The sequence below is a fragment of the Leptidea sinapis genome, chromosome 30 (assembly GCF_905404315.1).
Source record: "Leptidea sinapis chromosome 30, ilLepSina1.1, whole genome shotgun sequence".
Classification (NCBI taxonomy): domain Eukaryota; kingdom Metazoa; phylum Arthropoda; class Insecta; order Lepidoptera; family Pieridae; genus Leptidea; species Leptidea sinapis.
In genome coordinates this window covers 2,420,717-2,437,168 of record NC_066294.1, presented here as the reverse complement: position 1 = coordinate 2,437,168, position 16,452 = coordinate 2,420,717, and positions in this window count along the sequence as shown.

The window sequence follows — 16,452 nt, the reverse complement described above, 5'->3', positions numbered from 1 at the left end:
TTTATGAAGCCTGGTTTCTGTCGCTTCGAGTTTATCCTTATTTTTTAAACTTAAATTGTGTCTGTCGCTATGAAATCTTGGTTTTTATGTACATAAAAAATATTTTCAATTCATTAATTTTATCTCCTTGAATTTATCTCTTAGCGACTCACGTAGGCTTATGTCATATATGGCGCAGACAGCCCTCTTCTGCACCACAAAGATGCAGTCAATATTTGCGACATAACCTCACAATAACTGGACATATGACATGGATGCTGTCAAAGTAATTAAAGTAAGCAAGACGTGTGGTTTTCCCGTCTGTTTAATGACGAATCTTTTTCTCTGCATATGCTGCAGAACTATTTTTGTCCGACAAGTTGCTTATATGAGGTTCCCACCGAAATATATAATCTAGTGTTATACCCATACATATCTACAGTATCTTGGGTCACCTCTTTATTTTTTACAAATTATTAGCTGTTTCACATTAGGCATAACAAATCTTACATATTTAGTTTTTTTTTGCATTTAGTAATAAATTGTTTGCACTAAACCAATGGACAGCATTAAAATGAGCAAGGCTTACATCGTCATATACTTGTTTACGTTAAATTCGTAGATCGTTAATATAGATATGAAACTGAAATGGTCTTAATATTGAGCCCTGTGGCACCCATGTTGTAACTAGTGAGTTGAGAACGCGTTTTATGTTAGAAACTTCGATCATTTCCCGTCATTTGTGATTCTTTTCTGAGGTTTATCATAAATTTTATTAATTATTAATTGCCTTTCAGAAAGTGGATATTAAATCGAAGTGTCTTGAAGAGCTAGATTATCGTCGATATACAGGACATAAATAATAATAATAATAAATATTGACATAAGTATCATAATGTCTAGTGACATATTCATCTTGCACTTGCACATCCTGGTACAGGCTATGCCTAGTTTGGGGCAAGATAATTTGTGTAAGAGTGTGTTAATATTATGTTATTATTTATATTATAAATCAGTCCCTATATATAAAGAGTGGCTTGATTAATCCGATGCATAGGTGAAAAGTAGACAAGTATCCTTTCTTGAAAAAAACACAATTACACAATTACCTTTGTAATTTAACAATTATAGAGGACTACAACAAAAAAAAAAAAACTTCAAGCAAGACAAATTGCATGCTCATAAGTCCAAAGAAGCTTCACAACACTTCATTATAAAAGGAAAAACCTCTTAGCAGTTTGCTTTTTAAATGTATTTTCGAATTTCTAGCAAGACTGCGTCTGGTCGACTCTGCACAAGACACGAACTACCCAAGCTGGGCTGGAAGTTAACGTTCCAGCCTTTATAAGAGCTGAAGACTGGTCACTGTCTAGTCCAGATTTGAACCCCTTAGACAACAAATTATGATCAGTTTTAAAAGATATGGCCTGCTCTTAACAAAACCACGACATCGAGTTGCTTAAGAAATCTGTCCAATAAGCTATGACTAAATTGATCATGGAAACAGTAAACCATGGATTCGTGGCCAGAGCGGTTAAGGGATTGCATTAACGCTAAAGTTAATCATTTCGAATATAATTATTTTTTATTTATTTCTGATACTACAGTAAATAAATACAAGTCGGCATTAAAAATGAATTCATTTTTTGTAACTGAACTAAGGACAGATTGGGTAGGTATGATATCGCATTAAGATGGTCGAGATGACATTGACGGTGATGATAACAACCGGCTGAAGCCAAACAACATTTCTAAAGATGTAATATAAACTTGTGATGTGTAATATTAAAGCAACACCTGCATTTTGTATCAAAGCTGAAATCGTCCGAGAAACTAATTATGTATTCGAAGCATCTCTCTCGACGCGATATTTGAATATAAAGGTACTTACCCATGTACTTGAATGCTTTATTAACAATGTCACAATGTCCCAATAATATATACAATTTTGTAATATATTTTTCACGGTGCTAAATCAATTTTACATGAATTATTGATCAAAAATTAATAATAAACTTAATAAAACTATTATCGAAAAAAATAAATCAAATCATTTTATTATTATCTGAAAGTAAAATTGTCAAGGTGCTGGCCACATCGAAATTGAAAACAATTAAAAATTACTTTGACAACTCTTAAGTGAGGGTTTTTATTTTAATTAGAGTTTAACACGATGAACTCATATTACGATAGCGTCGGTATCCCAAACGGAAGTAATATATTATATATATTATATAATAAGAGAAGAAGATATTTCCCCCGTAAAATCTACTTACTTATTCACTGAAACGTTTGAGTATTTTTATAGGTTGTATTTAAAATTATTAATAAAGTGATGAAGCTGTAAATATTAATAGAAATAGTGGAAAAGACTTTCTTGCCACTTCTAATTAAAGCTTGACTTTTCTGAAATGGTGAAATGTATAAATTTTTATTAGTATCTGTCAATTTTTACACATACAGATCACCCTGCATCTGTAACCTTAAAAATTAAGATAGACGTCTTATAATAAAAATATAATAACTACATATATACAAGTTACTTTCCCTTGTTTAAAATACTCACCATGAATTTCTACTAACCGCCTTTCACACATATAGCGCTATATCATTTGGGTTGAAATTTTCATTTTGTCATTTCACTACTTTTATCTTCCTTAAGCTCTTCATCTTTATTGCATTTATCTTCCTCGCAACTTAGAAACAGCAGCTATTACATAATTCATCTCTTGCGTACGTATTTGACGTCGTAAGTTGGACATTACAACCACGGCGCTGTAATTTATTGGTAAGATTCTTCCCACTCAGAAAAGTATATTCACATTGTTTTTAGATTAGAAATAGTTTTTGCAACTGATATACATTTACACAAATAAAATTTGAAAAACAACAAAATTTTATGAACGATGCGGGACTCGAACCCACGACCTCCGGCGTTCCGTGCCGGTGCTCTTACCAACTGAGCCAATCGTTCGAGTGTCGCATCGTTATAAAATCTTGTATACTTTGTTCAACTCTCAGGTTGTGGCTTCATCTACAGGATCTACTTTTCAGTTGATAACCTGCTCAACCCCAATATATTTGCATTTTGCATATTAGGAAATTGACTTGAGATGTCGCTCTTGTAAATCTAAACAATTTGTTATGTTTTTAAAGTGATAACCCTCACTTCTAGGATTAATACACAAATAAAATTTGAAAAACAACAAAATTTTATGAACGCTGCGGTACTCATTTTTCACGAGATTGCGCCGAATGCAAAAAATCTGTAATTTTTATATGTAGAGCAGTTATCTCTAAAAATGTTGAATTTGCTTTTCTTTTTTCGCTTTGTCAATTAAATTACTGCGTTATATTAATTTTTTAAACATCTTTTAAAATAGAAATCGTATTAAGCGTAGTGTGGCTATGGCCTAAGTTTATTTATTCAACGTAAATCTCTATCGAGCGCTGTTCGAGTAATCGATAACATCGATCCGATTATGTTTGTCCGTTTGTATGTATGTCACTCATACCGGAGACACATGTCCTCACATCACTACCGAGAACTTGTGGATTATCTCCTGTCGAGAATTAAACATATCGTTCAAGATATTATACCATCGATAGTAAAGAATTTTCATCAGGTTTTAATATCAGAAGACATCTATGTTTAAATATTAAATTTGCTTTATTAAATATATTCATAAATTAGCAATTTAAATTAAAATTATATTTAAATCCATTTCATACGTTTTTATTTCAATAACCGATGTTTGAGATATGTTAGAGATGTACTGGTGATTTTTTGGACGCAACTGCGTTTCCTATACTATTGTAGCTGTACCTACAACCAATAACATCAATTAATACAAATGTCTAATATCTAACTTGTAACGTAATACCTTCGTTGCATTATAGATAGTAGAAATATAAATCGTGCATATTAACTGTAATAAGCGTATGCCGAAAGATTCGTTCTGAAAAGAACATTTTATTTTATATACCGTAATATTAGCTCTTATAAGAACCATTTCATAATGCTGTACATCAACTCATAGAATCATACAGATCACCAGTAGTCACCTCATCGAAGTACAAGCATCGTTACGTTCTCTCAAAGACCGCAGATATACTCACGTGATCAGTCATATGCTCCGCGTTACACAACCGCACAGCAAGGCCGAGCGTACTCGACTGAAGCGTCGCGGCGTCGATCACTAATCATTCAATTTTAATCAATGAGCGACAGAGTGGGTGCTAAATGCTCATTGACATCGGATGATCGAGGTTCGACGCGAGTTTACACAAGCACGCGCTCGCTGGCCGGTTTACTGCGATAGCATTAGTTTTAGAGCGAGATAGAACACATAATAAAGTAGCAGAATATTTTAGCAAGAACCTAAATGTGACACACGGCATTCCACAAGGTAGCACGTTGGGACCGACGCTTTTTTTAGTATACGCTAATGAAATTTGCAACATAAGACTAGATAATGCCCAACTTATTGCCTTTGCCGATGACACTGCCATAATATTTCATGGGAGAACGTGGAATGAGACCCGCACAACAGCTGAAATTGGACTTAGCAGGATCACAAAAACATTGGAAAATAATCTACTCACCATAAATGCTCAAAAAACCAAGTACATTTGCTTTAGCATAACGCGAGTCACCCAGCCCCCTTCTAATTTCAAACTTAAGTTACACACGTTTCCCTGTAACAAATTAGAAGTCACTCCTAATGACTGCTCCTGTGAAGTACTCGGTAAAGAAGTAACCATGAAGTACTTGGGAGTTGTCATCGACGAAAACCTAAAGTGGCATCCCCACATCACAGCACTTGCTAATAGAGTCAGGAGGCTAATCCCCGTATTTAGAAACCTCCGTGACGTTGCTGACACCAAATTGATAATACAGGTTTATAAAGCACTATATCAATCCCTACTGATCTATTGCATATCTGCATGGGGTGGCCTCCAGCCTCCTCACACCTTATTGAGGTAGAAAGAGCGCAAAGAGCTATCATAAAGGTGATGCTCGGTAAACCTCGTAGATTCTCTACTGAGGAACTATACAAAATCACTGAACTTCTTACGGTACGTCAGCTGTATATAGACAGAAGCGTTACACGTTACCATCGGATGCACCGAATTCCACCACTGGACAGTACTCCCCGACGTCGACCTGTAATACACATTCCCCGAACAAAAAGTTCATTTGCACAACGCCAATATAACTATTTGGGACGATATCTTTTCAAAAATATTAATACAAAACTTAAAATTATGCATTGTAATATATATGAACTTAGACATAAACTCAAGAACATGTTAAGAAACCTAAATTACGAAGCTACTGAAAATCTTATTCGATAACCTCTACTTAAACCAGGTATAGCATTTGAAAAGTAAAAAGCTAAACACATACTCACACACACACACACACACACACACACACACACACACATATACACACACATACACATACACACACAAACACACAATACACGCCCTAAATTATATATAAAATAGTTTCTGTGTTCATAATTTGTTGCATAACTTCCATTGTTAGACCTTAAAATATGTTGATGTTGGTTATTTGACATTTTACAATGCACAACTGGGAAGAGACTGACCCCCATGTCACGGGCTGTCCTAGTTTGGGAGTCGAGGGTAATTTTAAGCAAAATTGTATTTTTTCTTTGCAACAAATAAAGATTTATTATTATTATTATTATTATTATTATTATAATATTATTCTCAATTCTTATTAAATGAAACGTTTAACTATTGGTCAAAATTAAAGCTTTAGTATTGGTGTGTATTTTCTAAACTTGTAAATATTTTTTAAGTAACAATTGTAATTGGTTATCTAGTTTTAAGGATTTTGTATATATATCATGTAACTGAAGTAAGAAATATCATCTTCCACATATTCCTCACAGTCTTCATACTACTCAAGCAGTTGTTTTATTTAATCTCCAAACGCTCAGTCTCTAAACTATTAACATTAAGGGGTATATTAACCTAAGCGTTGCTCTCACGTCCCGCGCGCCCGCAGACGCCACCCGCTCAGCTGTTTTGGCGCCAAACCCGGCGCGGCCAATTGAGTTGCTTTAGCCACTTGTGTTTACATTAGCTGAGGTATCATTATGCGGTATATGTTACGGATTACTAGATAAACAAACTTGGTTATTGTAAACAAAAAACGTGATTTATGATAGATTCGTGCTGTGAAATCGCCGTTCTTTCAGAGTTGTACGTGAAATTGTAATAAAATTATTGCAATTGAAATCTTTGTATTATTTTTAGTATAGTGGACACGTTATAATATGATCTTATGATTTGACCTGACCAAGATCAATTAATAATAACACGCGGTAAAAAATTCTATCTGGTGTTTTTGTCTATGGATAAGTAGATATTGGCAGTTTTTAGACGGCTGTCTTGCCATGTCGACTTGGACACAGGAGCACATGGATGGTGATGGTATGTAAGCTACCAAACTTGACACCATACGGACACCAGAGTCATGACGCTTCCGAGCTGGTCGAACCACCAAATTGATTGCGCAACCAAATTGACACCAGGTGAGTAGCTCCATATAGAGCTGTATATATTTTGTTGGTAGCGGCGACTGGTTGCGCCACCATGGTGTCCTGGTAAAATATAGTCCTAAGACACAAATAAAATTTGAAAAACAAAATTTTATGAAGGATGCGGGGCTCGAAGCCACGACCTCTGGTGTTCCGTTCTAGTGCTCTAACCAACTGAGCTAACCGTTCGAGTGACGTATCGTTATAAAATCTTGTATTTTTTGTTCAAATCTCAGGTTGTGGCTTCATCTACAGGATCTACTTTACAATAATATTTGCATATTAGGAAATTGACTTGAGATGTCGCTCTTGTAAATCTAAACAATTTGAGCAGGAGCAGGTTATCAACTGTAAAGTAGATTCTGTAGATGAAGTCACAACCTGAGATTTGAACAAAAAATACAAGATTTTATGACGATACGTCACTCAAACGGTTAGCTCAGTTGGTTAGAGCACTCGCACGGAACGGTCGTGGGTTCGAGTCCCGCATCCTTCATATTTTTTTTTTTTTTTAATTTTATTTGAGTATTAATCCTAGAAGTGAGGGTTATCACTTTAAAAACATAACAAATTGTATAGCCCTAACATTCTGAAACGCTTCTTCAGGAACGATTAACGGACTCTAGACTATGACTGGATTCAAAATAATCTTAATTTAATGTTCGGATATTGAAAACAGCCGTTGGACGTATGATAAGAATGAAATAAACATCAATATGAAGTGAACACCTCTGGTCAAGTAGGCACATTATAACTGTGAGGCGGTACGTTAACACAAACTCCAGTATCCCGCGAGGCATCATTAATAACTAACAACATAACAAATTAGTATCGCAACAGGAGCCACTCCACTTCATAGATACGACGAACCTTACCGTGGTCTTGTTCTTGTTTTAAGAGATCCGTGGCTCTAAATAGAAAAAGCCGACCACAGCTAAACTATGAACTTATGGTGACACCATCAAAAAAGCTCGTACACTCTTCTAAAAGGCTGGCAACGCTCCTGTGATTTCGTTGGTGTCTTTTTTTTATGAAAATAAGGGACGAGACGAGCAGGACGTTCAGCTGATGTTAATTGATATACCCTGCCCATTACAATGCAGTGTCGCTCAGGATTCTTGAAAAACCCAAAAATTCTGAGCGGCACTACAGTTGCGTTCGTCACCTTGAGACAAGAAGTCTCGAAACACAGTAATGCTTACACATTACTGCTTCACGGCAGAAAAAGGCGCCGTTGTGGTACCAATAATCAAGCCGGCATCCGGTGCAAAGGAGCCTTCAAAGGTCTTGAGCGGCACCGCATTGTAATGGGCAGGGCGTATCAAATACCACCAGATGAACGTCCTGCTCGTCTCGTTCCTTATTTTCATTTAAAAAAGTCTATCCGATCGCTTAGATATTCCGCCGGTAATCTTGAAGTTTACATCTGTCTATAAGCCTATCTATTAAAACCCATTTTTAACCGACACCGAAAAAGAGGACGTTGGATTTTTATTAGGTTTGAAATTACTTCGTAATTAGTCTCGTTAAAAACAGATGAGATTTGATGATGGCATCTATCAATAATAATTCAATAAATTTCTAAACTTTACAATTAGCCAAGCATATATTATATACAACAAAATTTAAGGGTAACTACGGAACTCTTGGTAAGCGAGTCAGACACGTGCTTATCCCCTTTTTAATATATTATGTCAAGCATTAATTTCAGAATAGTTACAGTTTAACTTTTCCTTTTTTTAAGTTAACAATACCACGCCCAGTGGTCGTTTGACCATGATATATTTAACTTTTGAGATCAAAATATGTTAATAGACAACCTGGATCCTGGACAACCGGAGGACTGAGACCAAAGACAAAATTTACATTAAAATAAAAAAAAATTGCATTCAGGTTGTGGCGTCTTAATATGTAAATACTGGGGTTGAGTAGGTTATCAATTACTGTAAAGCAGAACCTGTAGATGAAACCACAACCTTAGATCTGAATAAAGCATACAAGATTTTATGACGATACGTTACTCGAACGGTGGGCTCAGTTCGAAAGAGCAATCACTCGAACGGAACGCGAGGGGTCGTGGCTTCGAGTCACATAAAATATAAAAACATAACAAATTGTTATGTTAATGTTAATTTTGTCTTTGGTCTCAGTTCTTCAGAATCCACGTTACATTATAACAGTATGAACGGATTGTTTTTAATTAGTTAATACATTTGCAGTACATAATTTACTCACATAACGTGTAGGTCTACAACCTCGCTATTTTCAAGATGGCACTCTCTTTTTACCTTACACAGGGACATGGTGGAATCATTATATAATACATATATAATAATCGTAGCTAGTGAAATGACTGGGCAAATGAGACTTAACATCTTATGTCACAATTGTAGTGCCGCTTAGAATTATTGGATTTTTCAAGAATCCCGAGCTGCACTGCATTGTAATGGGCAGGGCGTGTCAATTACCATCAGCATTACGTCCTGCTCGTCTCGTCACTTACTGTCATAAAAAAAATATAACGTCTGGCGTGTTCCCGAATGCAGACTAGGGACCTTCAAGCTTAGAGCATTAAACCGTCACTAAGACCATTAAAGCATCACAAAGACCTCTGGCATTGCAGATATCCATGGCCGGCGGTAGGTACTCACCTTCCATCTTATGAGCCACATAAGTCCATTTGCCCCCTCTTATATAAATATGTCCAAACTATCTTCTAGGTATAAATTTTAAAATATGCTCGTGCTATTTTTTAACGATGGTAATGTGATGTAATGTGTCCGTTCGGCTACAATAGACTCAGGCAGCATTCAAATTGTTTCCACCAATAAAATGAAGTTAGGAGTAGGAACACAACATTTATTTTGTCAAAATTAACCCTTTCGGATACTTTATGACGTCTATAAAATCACTAGCGCCGCATCAGAAACAAATGGCGCTAAGAAAGAAGAACGGCGTATGAAAATCTCCCAGTATTTTATATATTGCGCTTCTTTTAAGAAATAAAATTTATACAAAATGGCCCTGTTTCTTTGCGATTGGTATAAAGCAGTGTTTCCCAACCTTATTTAGGCCATGCCCCACCTTATCATTTCTAAAATTTTTATGCCCCCCATACATATATTTTAACCTTTAAAATTATTTTCTTCCCTTAAGAAATATAAATGATAAATTTAAGGAACAAAATAAATCACTAAAAAAATTTAATTTGTATTATTTATGCATCATTTATTATAATAGCGCGTCAATAAAAAGGAATCAAGGAGATACAGTCTACAGATGATTACATTAAAATTGTTGTAGGGACCTTATGGGCGAGAATAGCCACGGATGGAGTGTCCCACAATACAGCTTATCTGCGAAATGGCTGAAACTAATATTAAAACTCATAAAATTATGAAAAGGCTATTTAAATTATAACTGGTAAGGCTTAGTCGAAGGCGGCCTCTTTGAGCTTTAGTACAAAGAAACCAAGTTGTGTATGGCAACACCATATAATAAATAAAGACGTACAGGTGAAATGTAATTTTCTCAATGGCGCCACTGTAGAAACTAGTCTGTGCACGCGTCTCCGTCTGCTTTCCGCTGGAACCAGTACTGGCGACTGCATTCCGAGCGTTCGAATGAAATGTCACCTGCCTTGTATGATCAGTTGCACATGATTGATTTAATGTTTTTATTATCTTTATTGTAGACATGTTTATAACAAGTAGCACTACATCTTATAGTTATGATTTTTTAAAACAAGCGTTGTCTTTTATTCGTCTGGAAAAATAAATATATACATACACACCATGCAAATCAAATGAAAATGATAGTATTTATTCACTTATGTCAAAAATTACACTTATCAATATAATATACATTTAACCTCTTAATATTTAACATCTAAATCCATAGATTAAAATATTTAGCGTATTATGCATAAAAATTAACTATTGTTATGGATTGATTTATAGAATTATCTACTGACAGTCAGACATATCGTCATAAATTTTAATAAGCTATCCGTCCAATCTACAAAAAATTAGACCATTTATGCTTTTCTTATTATAGAACTGTAACAATACTGCGTAGCATTGATAAAATTATAAACCCAACGAAATTCTACATATAACATTATATAAATAATAAGTATAAAATTATATAAGTATTGACACACTTTTACACAAATTATCTTGCCCCAAACTAGGCATAGCCTGTATGTACTATATACTTACTTAAACATACATAAATACATATAATATTCATGACTCGGAAACAAACATTCATATTCATCGGATAAATGTTTGCACCTACTGTGATTAAAACCCGGGACCTCTAGCTCAGTACGTAGGGTCACTCACCACTGGGCTGTAGGGGTCGTCTGTCAAATGCCAGCACGGTTCTAAAAATATTACAAAATACATGGTCTACACTATTGTTAAAGTTCACAGATTATGTAAATGGCGCAAATACATAATTATACTACATATATACTAATTACACTACACACAATTACACACTAGATAACAAAAAACTTTTAGTAGCACGGTTTTACGACTTTAAAGATGCATTCGACACGCTTGAAACAGTAATACTTTTGAACAGGATGGACAAATGTAGTGTCATATATCCACCTTATTTATGGTTTCGTGATGATCTCACTTCACGAAGTTACTGGGTGAAGGTGGAGGCACGTTGAGTGATGAGACGCCGTTGCGGTGTGGAGTGCCGCAGGGCTCAAAGTGTGGGCCAATATGCTATCTGATACAAGTTAACAGTCTGTGTGTTTTTTAAGGAACGCGGAAGACATACGAATGTTAGGGCATGTTTAGTGATTACTGCCACCCACACTCTCTTGCAACACAACAGGAATCAGACCCATGTTGCCAGCGTATTAAGGTATCCATGTCACACCGTAAGCAATATTAAAGTCTTACAACATTTCTGTAATGAACTATGTACGTTCTGCGTCGGTATTCATGAAGCTGACATGTATAACCTTGTTCAACGGGACATTGATGCCGTCGTGAAGTGGTAGCACGATGATGGTATTTTACTTAACGCAGAAAAAGCTTGTTAAACATAATCCACTCTCACTATCTAACAGTTATCAAACAAAGGGATTTTGGTGTCTCAATGTTTACGCATGGGTTTTGCATTATTTTATTAAAATCTAATTAATTATAAACTATTGGGGAAGTAAATTGTTTCTCATATCTCTGTGTAAAAAATATAGGTAGATAGGTTTTCTTGGTTCATATTAATTATATCTGTATAAAACATAAAGTTTTTATTATTTGGTAAATTTTATCACTTTATATTTCATATACAATATTTTAGTTTTTCATAAACTACCCTTAAAGAAGACATTTTATTCGAGTCATCGAGCCACGACACGAGATTGGTATAAGCTGGTAAAAAAGGCGTACCCAGAGTTTCAAACTATTATTGCGTATTTACTTGACAGTTTTACTATGGATATCCGCCACGAGCTAAATAAGACTTAGATTGAAAATAAGCCATAAAGTACTAAAATTTACTAAAAGACAAAAGAGAGTGGGTACGCACTCTGTTCATTACAATTTTAAATACAGTTAATGTATTAATGCAGTAAGGTCTATTGAATACAAAATATTTGATTTTAACTTCACCATTCCCTGGCGAGACGACAGCCCAATTATTTCGTGGATGGAAATTTATGTAGGGTGTTTGTTTACTCTGATTGAACAAGTTTGTCACTTTCTTCCCAATTCGATCTATATGGATTGAGGCGCCTCAGCTTCGCGATGCTCGCTTGAATGACTTTGCAGCGTTATGGCGAGAGCAGCTGAGATGACTGGTCCATTCGCAATGCTTCTAGGCTGGACTATTCTTTCATCACTTCCTCTGCTTTTATTGGTAATAGTAGTAATAGTAGTTCAAATTATTTCTTAAAACCTATTGCACATGTTGATGTTCAAACGATACCTTTTTTATTTACATCCTATGTAGATTGATGCATCATTTACCAGTGGAAGGCCCCTTTGCACACAATGGGGACCATAACGGCGGCTATTTCTGCCGTGAGGCAGTAATGTGTAATGTAATGTAAATAAGTATTATTGTGTTTCGATCTGAAGGGCGGCGTAGCTAGTAAAATTACTCGACAAACGAGACTTAACATCTTATGTCTCAAGGAGACGAGCGCAATTATAGCGCCGATCAGAATTTTTGGGATTTTCAAGAATCCTGAGCGGCACTACGTTACGTTAAAATGGTTATAATATCAATTACCATCAGATGAACGTTCTGCTTGTCTCGTACCTTATTGTCATGAAAAAAAATTTTTGTTGGTCATTAATGTATGTTAAGTATGCTGTATTAATATTGAATCTTTGCAATTCGTAAGTATAATTTCTTGGTCTAAATGAGTAATGATTTTTATTTCCACGCTAGCAGTAGCAGTGTTTTGTTACCGCCATGTGATACCACCGCACCTATTTCTTCCGCGCTGTATTTATTGAATAGAAAGGAACATTCACATCCATAAATTAATAACACTAATAACATTTCAAATGTTATACTCTAGCCCCTATTGTAATTAACAGCCAATTAAGAGACTATGCTTTGCAAAGTCTCGGAATATTATTATCGGCCGACAAAATTTAGTCCAATTCAACCCCAAGAAGACACAAGTTTGTGCATTCACCACTAAAAAGTCTCCCTTTGTCGTATCCCCTCGATTCGAGATCACTCCTCTAACTGCCACAGCCTGTATTGGCATACTTGGCGTCGATATATCGAGTGACGTTCAGTTCCGTGGTCACTTGGAAGAGAAGGCCAAACTGGCCTCTAAAAAGCTTGGTGTACTCAGTAAGGCGAGACAGTACTTCACTAAAAGCCACCGCCTGCAACTTTATAAGGCGCAAATTCGGCCTCACATGGAGTACTGTTCTCACCTCTGGGCGGGTGCTCCCCAGTACCAGCTTCTTCCATTTGACCGCATACAACGAAGAGCGGCTCGAATCATCGACGATCAAGTCATCTCCGATCGGCTTGATTCTCTAGCATTGCGTAGAGATGTGGGTTCTCTCTGCATCTTCTACCGCATTTATCACGGGGAGTGCTCAGAGGAGCTGTTCGGGTTTATTCCAGCGGCCGAATTCCACCATCGGACATTACGTGCAAAGTACCATCCGCATCACGTAGACGTCTGGCATTCCACAACCGCGCGTTTTCTTCGAAATTTCTTGCCTCGCACAGCCACTTTGTGGAATCAACTACCGGTAGCGGTCTTCCCGAACAGATACGACTTAGGGACCTTCAAGAAAAAAGCATACTCCCACCTTAAAGGCCGGCAACGCATTTCTTGACACACCTGTTGTTGCGGATGTCCATGGGCGGTTGCCTCACCTCTCCCCATCCCGTGAGCCTCTTGCCCGTTTGCCCCTCTCATATAAAAAAAAAGAGAGGAAAATTAGTTAGGAAAAATGGAATCTTATTCTTTATTGGTTCATTTTGTTCTGGGTTTTAATGTTGGTTTCAATTAAGTGAATGATTTATACTAGGAATGGGTTCTTATCTATCGGAGTTTGATAATCGGCACATGGTACGTTTCACCCTTAGCCGTCAGTGGGGTTTTGTGAGATTCAGTTTTCTCTCTCCTTTTAAATTTCCATTGCAACAAACAGGTTTGATTATTATTCAGTGTGAGTAAAAAAAATTACAATTTTACATATATCAAATAGTATGCAAATATATATTCACTTTTTTTTCAATTTAAATAGGAGATCGAGGTTGCAAGTTACACCGAGTCGCCAGTACAACAGCAGATCGAAATTGATTACTAAACCTATTTGACACGCGATTCTAAGATCGAAGATCATAGTCAAGCCATATATTGTATTAAGTAGCCAATTATTGTTACCAGAACGTGGGAGCCCTAAGACGATTAGCAATATTTGTAAAAGTAGAGCTTTAAAGATGACGTGGAGAGATGTGGCCAGTAGCCGAGACTACTGGCTAGACGAAGGAGCTTTGTTGACGCCCTAAGCACTATGAAAAAGATGGATCCTAACGATAGATGAATTGGCAACAAGGGGCTCTGAGATGAATGTTATGGTTACCAAGCCCTTCTTGCCTATTCCAGACGCTTGACTCCGGTGTTCACTTCAACAATCTATCAAGGCAGTATATCAAAAACACTGGTCTACCTATAGCACTTGCAGGCGAGCCAGAGATACTCTTCCGATATTTAACCGTGGATTCTAACGAATGCTAGCAGCAGCGCCGGTTACTATCCGGGGCCTGAACCAGTCATGCTTAGCAAACTTATTTACTTTAGGTGTTACAGACAGCCCTCTTTGCAGAGTCTGTATAGGAGTAGAAGAAACAGCAGCCCATGTCGTTCTTGAATGTCCGGAGGTAGCAGATTGCGCCGTCAACGTCAATCACTAAAATACATGGTAATTTCACAAAACTTTATACATATATATTTTTAAAATAATGCAGTCTAGTAAAACACAACAAGGATGAATTGTAAAAATTAACAACTATAATATTATTTACTTCCATATTATAATATCATTAACGTTATCATTAATATTGTAATAAGCCTTCGAAATGAGTCTGCGTTTAATAAATGATTTAAATTTATTTATAGATGATTCAGATACACTTTTGGGTAATTTACTGTAAAAGTTAATACCATTGCACGCAAAAGAAGTATTTTACAGAGCCTAGTAGGGGGCACTATTAGCTTGTAGTTATTTCTAGTGTTTAAATTATGGCTGCCGCTTATTTTACTGTATAAATTATAATGTTTATGTACATGTAGGAGATTGTTATAAATATATTGGCCGTACATGGTCATAATATGAATTTCTTTGAATATTTCCCTTAGACATCGAGTCATTGAAATCGTCAAGGATCTCCATGGCTTTCTGGTAAAATTGGGTTGGCAGGAGTAACACTGTAATCCCATGCAAAATAGGCTCATGTTAAGCCGTTGAGTTGCGAAAAAAGCCCATTTTTACTCTTCCTAATTTTTTGTTTATGAAAATAAGGGACGAGACGAGAAGGACATACAGCTGATGGTAATTGATACGCCATACGAATTTCAAAGCAGTGCCGCTCAGGATTTTTGAAAAAACCCAAAAATTCTGTGCGGCATACAGTTGTGCTCGTCACCTTGAGACATAAGATGTTAAGTCTAATTTGCCCAGTAATTTCACTAGCAACGGCGCCCTTCAGACCGAAACATAGTAATGTTTACACATTACTGCTTCACGGCAGAAAAAGCCGCCGTTGTGGTACCCATAAACTAGCCGGCATCCTGGGCTTTGCCCAGCCTCCCTCTGGTAAACTGGTTCCTTTACTATGAAGAAGATTCAGTAACATAAATAAGAATGATCTGGGTCTTACAGAATCGTAATGAGTTAGGGATTTTCCAGCTTATATGGTTCTCCCACTTCGAAGGTATATTAAAATACGAACGTCAAAATTTCAGTTGTCTTTCTTACTATTGGGCTTCCTGACATCCAACAGGTTGACATAAAGACGGACGGAAATAGCCGGATCGGATCGGATATGCAACTCTACAAAGTTATTTTGTAAACATAAAAGGGAACAGTAGTCACGTCTAGAATATGAGTTAATATTGCAGTAACAGAGTGAAGTAATGGAAATAGTAATGTATGAACAGTTTACAGCCAGATGTTCTCATATCATGTCGTGTTATCATTTATCTTATTAATGACGTAATTAAACGTAAGTCAGGCGTGACAAAATACAATATCAGTTGGTACGGGGGTGAACCGGGGAGTATTGCCATATGCCGCTCTCGTGACCGACACGCGCTTGTCATATTTACTATATTTATTACTCTAACATTTAACGCGTAATAAGTATAATTAATTAATTTTTGTATTAA